Here is a 12,584-nt window from a genome sequence, read left to right on the forward strand (position 1 = left end):
AACCATGCCAAACCCTAACCTCTAGACAGCAAGGGAACACCATGTGATTTTATCTTAAAGCATTACATTCCTGCTACATTGGCCTTTTTTCTGACCCTCAAACACATCCAACTTTTCTTCATTTTAGGATATTGCTGGTTCTTCCACTTGCCTGCCTCTTTCTTATCTTTAATATCTTAGGGACTTTTCCTGACTTTGACATCTGAAGTAGCCCCACTCACTACCTATCACACTTTATCTCAAAAGACTTGTTATTTTCCTATAGCTCTTATCACTATAAGAAATCACATTATTATTTACTTATTTATTTGCTTGTTGTCTGTCTTGCCCTGTTAGAGATTGTAAATTCCATGAGAGCAGAGACTGTGTCTCTTTCCCAGTACCTAAAACTCTACTGATAACCTAGAAGCATTCAATGAGTAATCATTAAATGAATGAACAAATGAACATACTCTGCAGGTCCTAACCTATATTCACCGTAAATGTACCCCTGCCTGCATAGATAAATATTTTAAAATAAATTGATTTCCTTTTATTTCTCCTTTCCCTGGTGTTATTTGGATTCTTAAAAAATTTACTCTAGGTGCATAGTATCTATGAATGCAGGGACATTACTATTTGTTGTATAAAGAAGATGCTTCTTTTCAAAGGGTTGAGAACCACTGTGTTACGTGCTCATGATTCTCTATAATCTAAGCACGAGACCCATATTTGTCCATTGCTCAACTGAACATTTCACCCTCAGACATTGCCTAGCATCCTCAACATGTCTAAAGCGAATTTCACCATCTGGCTTCACAAAACTTCCTCCCTGTGCCCTGTGCTTAGTTCCTGAGTGCTACACTCTTGCTCGCCATCATGCCTCAGCCCCATCATCATTTACTTAGGCATAAGTATTATCTGCCTGCCTCTTTGACATCACTTATGACCATCTATTCTTTCCATCCCCAGTACTTTGCCTTCATCTCAACGCTCATCATTTTACTCATGAAACTTTGAAACATTCTCCTTTTGGGTCTTCTTACCGCCCTTCTCTCACTTTTATCCACAGACTGTATAAATATCAATCATATTAAGGATATTGAATACCAAAGAGGCTACTGTGCATGGCATTGACCGTATTACAAAATTCATATTACACGGTAATCTTTCTAAAGGTTCAAATCTGATTGCATCCCTGGTGCCATGTTGCCTACCCATGGCCATAGTGCCCTGTAGAACAAGGCCACTTCTGAGTTCTTTAGCCTCTTCCCCAACTCCACCTATGCCCCTATACTCCAGCCATACAGACCAGATCTGCCATTCTCAAAACATACTCTTAGGTGTCTGAAAAGATTTGGACATGTTTTCTCATTCAGAGTCACTCTCGTCCCATTGTCTCTTGATTGCTGTTGAAATCTGGAATCATCCTCCAAAACTTAGCTCAGCTCTTTCTTGAACCATGGAGCTTTCCCTCATCTCACCAGGCTGCATTGTCCTGGTTCTGAAAAGGCTGAAATCTTCTCCCATATGTCCTTGAATCATCACACTTGCTGTGCTGTACTATAAGTCCTTGTGTACCTACCCCAACTATAATGTCAGCGCCTCATAAAATCACAACCGTCCTGTCACATAAGAGATATGTAACCAACATTCCTTGAGTTGGTTAATGAATCTTGCACTTGTATGGTATATTTCTTCTAAGGAGTATCATTTCCAATCTCTGGTCTATGAGCTTGATTTAGTATTTCCCCATAATATTTCTTACCATGGTACTGAGCCTTCTTTTATAGGTCCTTGGAGTAGAATTTAATTAAGCCATACTTAGTATGATTACTGCATATCTGCTGTGGGCAAAACAATCTGTGCTTGAAAACAAACAAACAAGAGACAGAATCAATAGCATTGTGAATCTCACAATCTTATGAGGACATGATGGCATCATAAAACTTCAGAGCTGGAAGAGACTTTTGAACTTGAATCCAGCCTATCATTTTACAGGAGAGGAAACTGATGGGAGGAGAAGCCTCAAAAACAGGTTGTAATAGAAGTAGACAGAGCCGAAATTTCCTAGTAGGAAGAATACAGCACACACACAAATACACCCAGAAGCAGGGAATGCTCAAAGTGCAAGCAACATGCATGTTTAGCCAGTGAATGACACCTATTTTAAAAATTGGAAACATTCATAAAGTGATGAGACCATCGTGTAGCTGTGGCCAAACAATGTGTGTGTGTGTGTGTGTGTGTGTGTGTGTGTATTTAATTTATCTGTTTTATGGTCACACCTGTGACAAATGGAATATCCCAGGCTAGGGTTTGAATTGGAGCTGCAGCTGCCAGCCTGCACCACAGCCATGGCAACAACAGATCCAAGCTGCGTCTGTGACCTACACCACAACTCAGGGCACTGCTGGATCTATAACCCACTGAGTGAGGTCAGGAATGGAACTTCATCTCATGGACACTATGTCGGGTTCTTAACCCACTGAGCCACAACGGAAACCCCACTGACAAGCAATTTAGACTCTGTGCCTCAGTTTCCTCACTTATAAAATAGGGACAATAATGGCTCCCTTCTGGAGTGTTGTGGGGACTATAAATGAGGCACGTAAAACACTCTAGCAGCTGGGGATGCCTTGGCTGCAAGCGACATAAAATGCAACCTAGAGCGTCTTAAACAAATAAGCATGGTTTTCAAAATATATTTTAAAATATATATTTAGGAATTCCTGTCTTGGTTTGTGGTTAAGGAACCCAACTAGGATCCATGAGGACACGGGTTCAATCCTTGGCCTTGCTCAGTTGGTGAAGGATCCAGCACTGCTGCGAGCTGTGGTGTAGGTCACAGATGTAGCTCACATCCCACATCACTGTGGCTGTGGAATAGGCTGGCAGCTATAGCTCCAATTTGACCCTTAGCCTGGGAACCACCATATGCCACTAGTGCGGCCCTAAAATAGTAATAATAATAATAAATACATAAAATAGAATAAAATTTATATTTAAAGTCTGGACACAGGTATTTGCTGACCTTAACCCAATGATGTGCATCCCTGAAAGTGTCTTGACCATTCCTTTATGTTTGTGGCCTCCTGGTGGCCACACAAGTGTTTAAAGGCCCTGATGTCATGACTGCATTCAAGACAGGGAAAGAGAAGGGTCCTGCTAGGACATCTAGCCCTCACTATGGGGACAGCAATTTCGTCTAGAAATGCCCAGCAGATTTCTGCTCATCTCATGGGCTATCATATCACCAGCCCTAGCCCGACGAAAAAACACAAAACACACTCTTTAGCTTTTAAGCCTCTGTAGCAGGGATGTCAGGAGAGAGGAAGTGGGGGATAGACCTTCGGGTGCCAATGAATGGGACCTTCCACAAGAACCTGCCATATGAGAGGCTTATTAAAGGGCAGTTATTGAAATGTTAAATAAACCTTGAGGTTTGCCATGAATCTATGCTCTTGTCTTGATCTCTGTGCCCTTCAACAATGAACTTATTGCAAAGACTAAACAAGAAGTGTTGGCTGGTTTTGGTGTGTGGACGGTGGCTTTATGGAGTTGCATCTTGTAATGATCCTGGGATTATGGGAATTCGGTGACTTGGGTCATGAACTCCATTATGTTGACATTGGCCTTCAAGGTAAAGATCCACTATTAAGCTGGGTTTTATGTCTATTTTAACACCTTGGACTTGCAAGTAAAGGAGATTAGATGAAACCCCCAAACACACTGAAGATCGTGAAATAATGAAAATGTAAGTGGAAGCATGAAAAAGCATCCTTTATCATCCTTAACAGCTTAAGTAAAAATGACTGACTATTCTCAGAGTCAAAAATAATTCAGGATTTAATTGGCAAGGGTATTTTAAGGTTCTGTCTTTTTCTATTTTTCTCCTGCCTTGGTGAAGCTATGAATTATGTTGCAGGCACTGAGCATCTTGAAATAGTAGTTACTAAGACAACGTCTTGAATTAAGAATTAATTGAATTTTTAAAAATTTTCCTGTATATGCATACAAACATCTTGGCATGGTGCTTCTCTTTTTGTCTTGGCCCAACATCTTCCTAACAGGAGACAAGAGTCCTTAGATTCTAAAAGTTAGTGTTTTCACACCTCCATAAGTAAGCAGAATCCTTTCAACTAGATAATCTTTTTCCTCAGGGAAAGCTACTTACTACACGTAACAGAGTCATATTATATCCTTAGCAGGTCTCCAGGCTGCTTTCCCCCAAATTACAGTAAATAGCTACTATTATCCAAATGTCGATTCCAGAGTTCCCTTGATTATTTGTCAGCGATGCCCAGGCTTGTTTACTGTTTACGTTTCTTAATTTCTTGTGTGCACAGGAGGTTCCCCTAATGTGGCAAATTATGCATCTTGAATTTGAGCTACATAAGAGCTGGCTGATGAGATGAACTAAGTATTCCAGCAGAATGTTTCTGTTCTCTCTAGAATCGTAAGCCTGGCTGTAGATACAGAAGGTTAGGGCAGAAGGCACTGCTAAGAACACACAACTCAACCTACTTATGATAGTCATAGAAAATCAGCACAGATTAGCTCAGTCACTTTCCCAGAACTGTTAACTAGTGGCAGAAGTAAGATGAAATCCCAGGTCTTCATAAGCTTGAAACGCTTTCACACCCATTCATGGAGAAAATATGCCAATGGCCCTCTCCCCATCAGCCTCATTCCCCACCTCTGGGCCGAGTGTCAGGCATTATACCAGGTGCTAGAGATACTAAAGAGATGGAGACATGAGCTTAAAGAACTCATAATTTTTAGAACCTTTCAGAGGAGTGGGAAAAAAAAGTGGGAAAGCCCTGCAGGAAGTAAAGTCCTCTCTGCCTATGTAAGAGAGAGAACAGTAGCGTTGGTGGGGATTTAAATTAACTGAAGTCTCTGCTCTTACTGATTCTGTCTTCTCGAAATGGTCTTTCTCAAAAGGTCATGTAATGGCTTTGTGTCCAGCAGAATGAGAAAACAAATCTTGGCTGAGTCTTTTACCTCTCGGCATCTCAGTGTCTTTATCAATAAATAAGGGTGATGACAATGCTTAACCCTTAGTCTTGTGACAATAACAGAGAACCTCTAATGTGTGCATTAAGGGGAGACCTTTCTCTACATCAGGTGGCCTTCAGAGAAACTTGTTTTCTTTGTATATTTATCTGCCTAGTTTTTTCCTCCATCAGTTTGCCCTTCAAGGCTGCCAGAAAACTTGCCTCAATACCCTCCCTTTTGTGCCTCTTGGATCTGGTGACTCCCAAAGCTGCTAGCAAAGCAGAACCCTTAGAAATTTACAAGAGTGACTGTGGGTTAGAGGAGGGGAGAGCTCCGTAGGATGTGTGGCATGGAGAGATGGGAAGAAAGTTGCAGCAGCCACCATGATTGAAGAGTGGCTGCCAGCCCTTCAACCCAGGCCAACTCTAGAGCAGACGTTTGAATACAGAGCCTTCAAGCCCCAATGTTCAGGATTTCCACTCCCTGTTCATATCTCACCCCTGCCATATGGGTACCACTGGGGGCTAGTGTAGCATGATTTAGGCAAATGTCATTCTCTATGCTGAGAATAGTTGGAATCTTCCTAGGTTTTTTAATAATTCTAAAACAAATGGTGGTTTTCTTCATTGTAAAAAAGAATACATGTCATTTTTAAGAGTCAGAAAAAGAAAAATATTGAAATACCAACACCTAATAATTCGAAACTTGGCCATCTTCTAACACAAGCATGGCAACGAATTGTGGAAAACGCTTTAATAAATAAATACCAATATTTTAGCACTGTTACAGGCAAAAAAATGCTTTTGTTGGCTTAAGCTTTAAGGTGTCACAATAGTAATACATATGTTCAGAGAATTCATTTGCATCATTTCAGTATCTTGATCGTATGTATATTATGTATATTTAGTATAGTATGCATATTTTGTGCCCATAAATTGGGGAACATAAGTGAGTATACATTATGTCAAGGACAACTTTGATCTGTAATCACAATAAGTTAATATTTAGTACTTTATGCTTTCTGGACATTGTGAAATACAAAAATAAATGCCCTCGAAGAGCTCAGAGTCTAGTATGGGAAACAACCATTTCGTAGCTGCCAGAAACTGACCTCATTGTCTTGCTAGCAGCTACCGACTTGGTCCAAGATTCTAAAAAAAGACATCCCAACTCACAAATCAACTCCAATTTGTAGAAGAAATGCAGTTGCACACTTACCCCTGGTTCTATTGTCTTCTTTTTCTGTCTCTGGCTACTGCATAAACTGCCTACTCAAGGAGAAATGCAGTGTTGCTGAGACATTGTCCTCCTCACACATTAAAATGTAGGGTTGGAGGACATTATGCCCTTGGGTCAAGCCATTTGGGCTTTTACATTTTTAGATTATTCATAGACATTTTTGCCCTAAATTACCTAAATATCTGCTTTAGTTCTTTAATTTTATGTGTCCTCATAGGATAAGATTGAGTTATATTCAAAAGAATGTTTGTTTATCCAGCTATCTGGTAGACCAGAAAAAAGGAGACATATTTACCCAAATCGGAGTTGCTTGGCAACTGCATCAGCTCTCCATTCTAGTTAACCAGCTGTGGATGGAGCTGTTAGGGTCCAAGGATTGAGCTAACTCACATATTTACAGGAGTCTGGAGCGAAGGCCAGCCTGAGGTATGATCTCAATAGAATCAATGCTTCTGGCATTTACAAGATAATAGACTCTCGGATTTGAAAGGGGCCTAAAATGTTATTTAATATAAGTGCCATGCTGTCTGTAACTTCACTGCTTAGCTGTGGACCAACTGCTGCATGAACATCTGCCAGATTCAGTTGAACTATTAAACTCAAAACTTTTTTCAAACAATGCATTAGCATACTTGAGTTTAAACAGATGGTGAGATTTCCAAACAATAACAATGTTTATATTTCAACATTTTTTGTTCTCTGATTTTTTTTTTTAAGGACACACATTCTTTTTACAATGAAGAAAACCCTTATTGTTTTGTCCCATCTTTGGATAGTTTTTACCCATAAAAATTCTTTCTTAAGACTGAGGGAAAAAAAAAACCTCTCTCTTAATTCTTCCCATTAAAGACAGTTTACCTGTTGGTACCTTATAAATCAAATTTCTTTCCCAGATGACAGCTTAGCAATACTTTATCTTTAAAGTTTTTTCTCCAGGCTAAATTTTCCTTTTCTTTAATCACATCTCACATATATAGTGCCAAGTCCTTCATGATCTTGGCCAGTCACCTCTAAACTCAAACTCATTTTCATATATTGCTTTTGAACTGGGATTCCGATTGTAGATTGTAGCCTTCCAGGAATCACAGAGTACACTGGGACGACACCCTAACTTGAGTTGATGCCATGCTCAGCTGATACCATGCTTCCATTAAGGCAACTCAAAACTGCAGGACCTGTTTGATACAAACAATATTTGATGTTGATACATATTGAGTTTATTGAAGACCAAAAACTTCTGGGGCTTGTCCACATACATAGCTATTAAACAAAGTCTCCTCCATGGTATGCATATGTTTTAGAGTTTTTTGGACCTAAATGCAAGGCCTTAAATTTACCTTGCCAAAATCGCATCTTATTTAATTCTGCCCCTCCAGTTAACCAAATCTCCCAATTCTTCCCTCCAATATGTCCTTTCTTTCAGCTTGATGTCAAATAAATATATGATGAATCACATTGTTTACACTCTTACCCAAGTAGATGACAAAAATGTTTAATGGATAAAAAGGCAGAGTCCCATTGTAAGACTTGAAATCTATCACCAGACTGACAGTGATCCATTAATCCACCCTTGACTACAGTTGTTGCCTCTCTTCCTAAGGAATATATACTATGAAGGACCTTGTCACATGCCTTCCAGGAGCCAGAAGAGAGAACTAAGATGTACTGGCCACCTCTGCATTCAAGTAGTTTATACGACCTCATTTAATTCACTTGTTTATTCAGCAAATAGTTATCGATCATGCCACATGCTGTTCTAGGCTCTGGGGGATGTAGAGTAAAACAACGAATAGAGAAGCAATGCGATCCTACTCTGTAACACAGGGAACTATACCTAATCTCTTGGAATACAACTTTATGGAAGATAACATGAGAAAAAGAATGTCTATATATGTGTGTGACTGGGTTACTTTTGCTGTAGAGCAGAAATTGGCCCAACATTGTCAATCAACTATACTTTAATTTTTTAAAAAAGTGGTTTCTTCGTACTACCATACATACAAGTATTATCCTTTATCCTCATTTTGCAGAGCAGAAGAATGAGGCCCAGAGATGTGAACTAATTCCCAAAGCAAACATATAATAGCATCGGAGCCGGATCCATTCTTAATTTTGACCATGTAAATATCTTTTTCACTGCTGGATGCCGTCTCTGAAGTCCGCACCCACTGTAGCTGCCCCACCCTCAACACTTCAATTTCTTCACTTTTTTGCATTCTAAGCAAAATGGTTTCCACTTTATTAAAAGTCCTATCTATAGAGTCTATACCTTAACCCTAAGGAGTGATTAATGGTGGGATTATAGGCATCACAGTAAACTGATAGGGAAAATGTTTGGGACAACCAGGCTCTTCATTTATTAGGAATCACTAGCTTTCTATGTTTTCCTTTCAGCTGCTCACTTTTGATCTGATTGTTATCCTCTTAATATGAATCCACTTCTTGGAAAAATGAAGAAGAGCTCTTGAGGGGGTGGTGCTGCGGGTGGATAGACAGGCGGAAGCACATTCGATTTCATGCTCGTAAGTAATAAAATGTGCCTCAATTATGGTAAGTGATTGACTGAACCATAACCCTGAGTCATGCCGTGGAAAAGAGGAGGAGAGTCAAGGATGTTCAGTTCTCTTGGGTCCCAGAGAAAACACGACTGCTGGGTTTAATGTAAAAGATGCCAGCAAAGTAGTTTAGCATCTCTTTATTCTTTTGGTAAGAAATTTCAGTTCATGTCCTTAATCTTTCACAATTAGCCTTTCCCCTCTAAAAGAATCATAATGAACTAGACTTTTATTGAAAAAGTAATAAGGGAAATTGGATTAGTGTTTTTAGCAGAACAAAGAATAAAAGAAAAAAAAGAATCCTCCCAAATTCCTAAGTCTCTGTCCACTCAGAAACAACCATTGATTGTAGTTACACCTGTGTTCTACGCCTCATTGTGTGTGTGTGTGTGTGTGTGTGTGTGTGTGTGTGTGGCTTTTGTCTTGGAGTTCTCTCCATGTAAGACAGGAAGTTGCCACATTCTCTTTAATGCTTGCATTGTATGCTCCTGTATGAATGTATAATATCTGATTTAACCAGGCACCTCTGATGGACATTTACCTTGTTTCTAATCTTCACAATTGAGAGCAATTACTTTTATTTATTTATGTGGTCTTTTTGTCTTTTCTAGGGCCGCACCCACGGCATATGGAGGTTCCCAGGCTAGGGGTCGAATCAGAGCTGTAGCCGCCTGCCTACACCAGAGCCACAGCAACGTGGGATCCGAGCCTTGTCTTCAACCTACACCACAGTTCACCGCAATGCTGGATCCTTAACCCTCTGAGCAAGGCCAGGGATCGAACCTGCAACCTCATGGTCCTCGTTGGATTCATTAACCACTGAGCCAAGACCGGAACTACAGAGAGCAATTGTTTTAAATTAATTAATTATAATTATATAACATGGGAGTTCCCATTGCAGTTCTGCAGGTTAAAAACCTGACAGTGTTCATGAGGATGCAATTTGGTCCCTGGCCTCGCTTGGTAGGTTAAGGATCCAATGCTGCTGCTAGCTTTGGCATAGGTTGGCATGTGGCTTGGATCTGGCGTTGCTGTGGCATAGGCCTCAGCTGCAGCTCCGATTCGACCCCTAGCCTACGAACTTCCATATGCTCCAAGTGTGGCCTTAAAGAAATAAATACAAGAAAAAATAAAGTAAAATAAATAAAAGTATATAACATGTACCAAGTGCCAAGCCATGTTCTAAGTACCTACAAAAGTGAGCTCATTTCATCTTTGAAGTAGGCACTGATATTATCACCTCTGCTTTACAGATGAGGAAACTGAGAATAGAGCAATGAAGTACCTGTCCAGGTCACACCGCTGTAAAAGCCAGAGCGAGACTTCACACCCAGGCTGTTCTGGCTCAGGAATCCATCCTAACCTTTGATGGGCTTTGATTCCTCTTCATTGCTGCCACACAATTGTCTATTCCTGAAGCAGATCGGTTGCTAGGCATAAGGAATAAAAGATGCTTTGGGTAGCCAGCATTAGCATGCGGGGGAAAAAAAAAACTGAGAAGAGAAAAAATAGATGACAAAATGCATAGAGAGCCACTTTTATTCCACTCTATCACTGCTGATTCTCAACAACCTCTGCAAAGCATTTTGAAAGGCAGACAGACCAAACCCTCCTAAGTGATAAATTCCCCTGCAAGTATGAAGTCACTTCAACCAGACATGGTGAAGGAGTGGAAGCAACAGCTTTTAAATCTTGCAGAAAAACAGTACAGACATGAATGCAATTTTGTACAAATCTTCATTGGGATGCATGATTTTAAGTTAAGGGTAAATAATCGAATCTAGGCTTTTTAAAAGAAGAATTTGTCTGAAGACATCTTTTTTTTTTTTTTTTTTTTTTTATCAGAGCTACAATTCTCAGTCAGAAGAGAAGCAATTTGGTTGTTCTGAAAAGCTCAAAAGCCAAAATGCACTCGATTCTTTTCCTCAGATGCCATGCAGTTGGTTCTCTGGTGCCAGTTTTATATTTCTTAAAGATAACATTGCATGCTGCCAGTAGTAATACTATTTGAATCTCATAAGTCTTGAGGGGAACCTTGTCAACGCTTTAGGTTTTAAACTTGACAACCACCACCCTCCTGTTCTCAAGTGGTAAAAACAAAAAATAACTGCCAGTTTCATTTAGTTAACACTAATTAGTTCACTGCTCTAATTTTACATCTGGCCTTTGGCACAGCTGAAGCTTTGCTGGTAATTAGTCACGACATACATGGTTGCACATCTTTGAAAGTCTGAGGGAGTTCCTCTGTGGCTCGGTGGGTTAAGGACCAAGGGCTTGGGGTACTGACATGGTGCAGGTTTAATCTCTGGCCTGGGAACTTCTGCAAGCTGCAGGAGTGGCCATAAAGAAAGAAAAAAAAAAGTTTAAGGGTATTAATCACCTTGAGAAAAATCGTTTTGATCAGAACACGAGAGCTCTCCGTCCGAACAATGTCTTTACTGTTGTTATGGGTGGTGGGAATGCAATTTGAACTCCAGGATGAAAAAATTAGAATACATGGAGGCAGTTCATGCAAAATATATGCAACTCTTGGCAGCCAAAAGAGAAAAATTCAGAAAAGGAGGGGCTCATCTGGAGGACATGAATTAATTTGGTGACCTGATAAAAGAAAAAAAAAAAGATTTTCCAGGATTTAGAAGAATTTACAAAGTTCCAGGAATACTGAAAATCTTTGAAAGTCTTCTCGATGTTTCCTTTGACAACCCCAGAGGCCATTCCCACCGAAGATTCAGTCTGTTGTCTGCCCCCACACTTCCAACTCCAGGATCTGATGCTCCCCTGTATCTGCTAATTCCCCTCCCATCTAGCATGACCTCATCACTCCAAGAGGGAATGTGCGTTCTCACTGGCCATTTGAATCTTCTGCATCCGTGACTGACCCTCCCACGTCAGTCCCCAACAAGGGTTCTTCTGCCCAGTGTCCTTGGAGCCAACAGAATGAGACAGAGTTGGTTCAGAAGCCAAGGAAAGATTTTTTCTTGGACCAAAGCATGGAGAGGTGAGGGCTCCCGCCCTCCAGAGCAGGCTCTCCCCACGGGCCGTGGGTGGAGCAGCTTTATAGGGATCTGGTCAGCAGGGAGGGGAGGGGCGTGCTCGCAGGAGGGCGGGCACAGCTGAGCTGCGCCTGCGCTAGATGGCACCGAGGCCTCCGCATCTCTGCGCGGGGCCCACCTCGCCATCTTGAATCAGGGTGTCGATGGCAGCATCTCCGCACGCGGCCGGGTGGGCATCAGAACAGCCATTTCTCAGTAGGAACGCAGGCCTGCAGCGCCGGATGGAAGGCCTCTGCACGCCTATGAGCAAGTGAAACTGGACTAAGCACCAAGAAAAAGGAAAAAAAAAAAAAAAAAGGTGAGACTTTATTACCCAACCTCTGTTTTACTTTCCCTGGGAATTGTTCATGGGCTTTGCCTGGTGACACTTCTGCAAGTAAGAGATGAATCTTCTCCAAAAAATAGATGTAAACCATTGCTCTTTTTGCAATGAAATCAAATCTGATCAAGCACCAGAAGTACTAAGAACTTCAGACAGTCATGGGGATAATTGTGTTTGATTTTACATTATCTGTGTGGGAAAAAATTGTGAAAGCCTTTGAAATGTACTGAAAGATTCCTGCGGGTTTTCAATGGAAAATATGTTCAGTTTAGAGCACACTCTTCTGGATTATCTGGTTCGTTGGGGCTCGTATCTTTTATTGCCTTTATTTTACAACTCTGTAATTTGTAGGTAATAAATGCAATGCTAATATTTTTTGTTAGTAGACCTGCTGCTGACTAGGAAAGAGACAATTGCTTTCTCTCTGCTACCCTG

The 12,584-nt window shown here is 40.7% G+C and overlaps 1 long non-coding RNA gene across 1 annotated transcript; it reads right to left on the reverse strand.

The window, feature by feature from the left end:
* Positions 4,038 to 12,373, reverse strand: LOC110261789. The gene is made up of 3 exons (XR_002346331.1): positions 11,155 to 12,373; positions 10,060 to 10,204; positions 4,038 to 7,394 (listed from the first exon to the last, which is right to left on the reverse strand). It is a non-coding gene; the product is annotated as an uncharacterized LOC110261789 (long non-coding RNA).

This window comes from Sus scrofa, chromosome 7 (assembly GCF_000003025.6).
Source record: "Sus scrofa isolate TJ Tabasco breed Duroc chromosome 7, Sscrofa11.1, whole genome shotgun sequence".
Classification (NCBI taxonomy): domain Eukaryota; kingdom Metazoa; phylum Chordata; class Mammalia; order Artiodactyla; family Suidae; genus Sus; species Sus scrofa.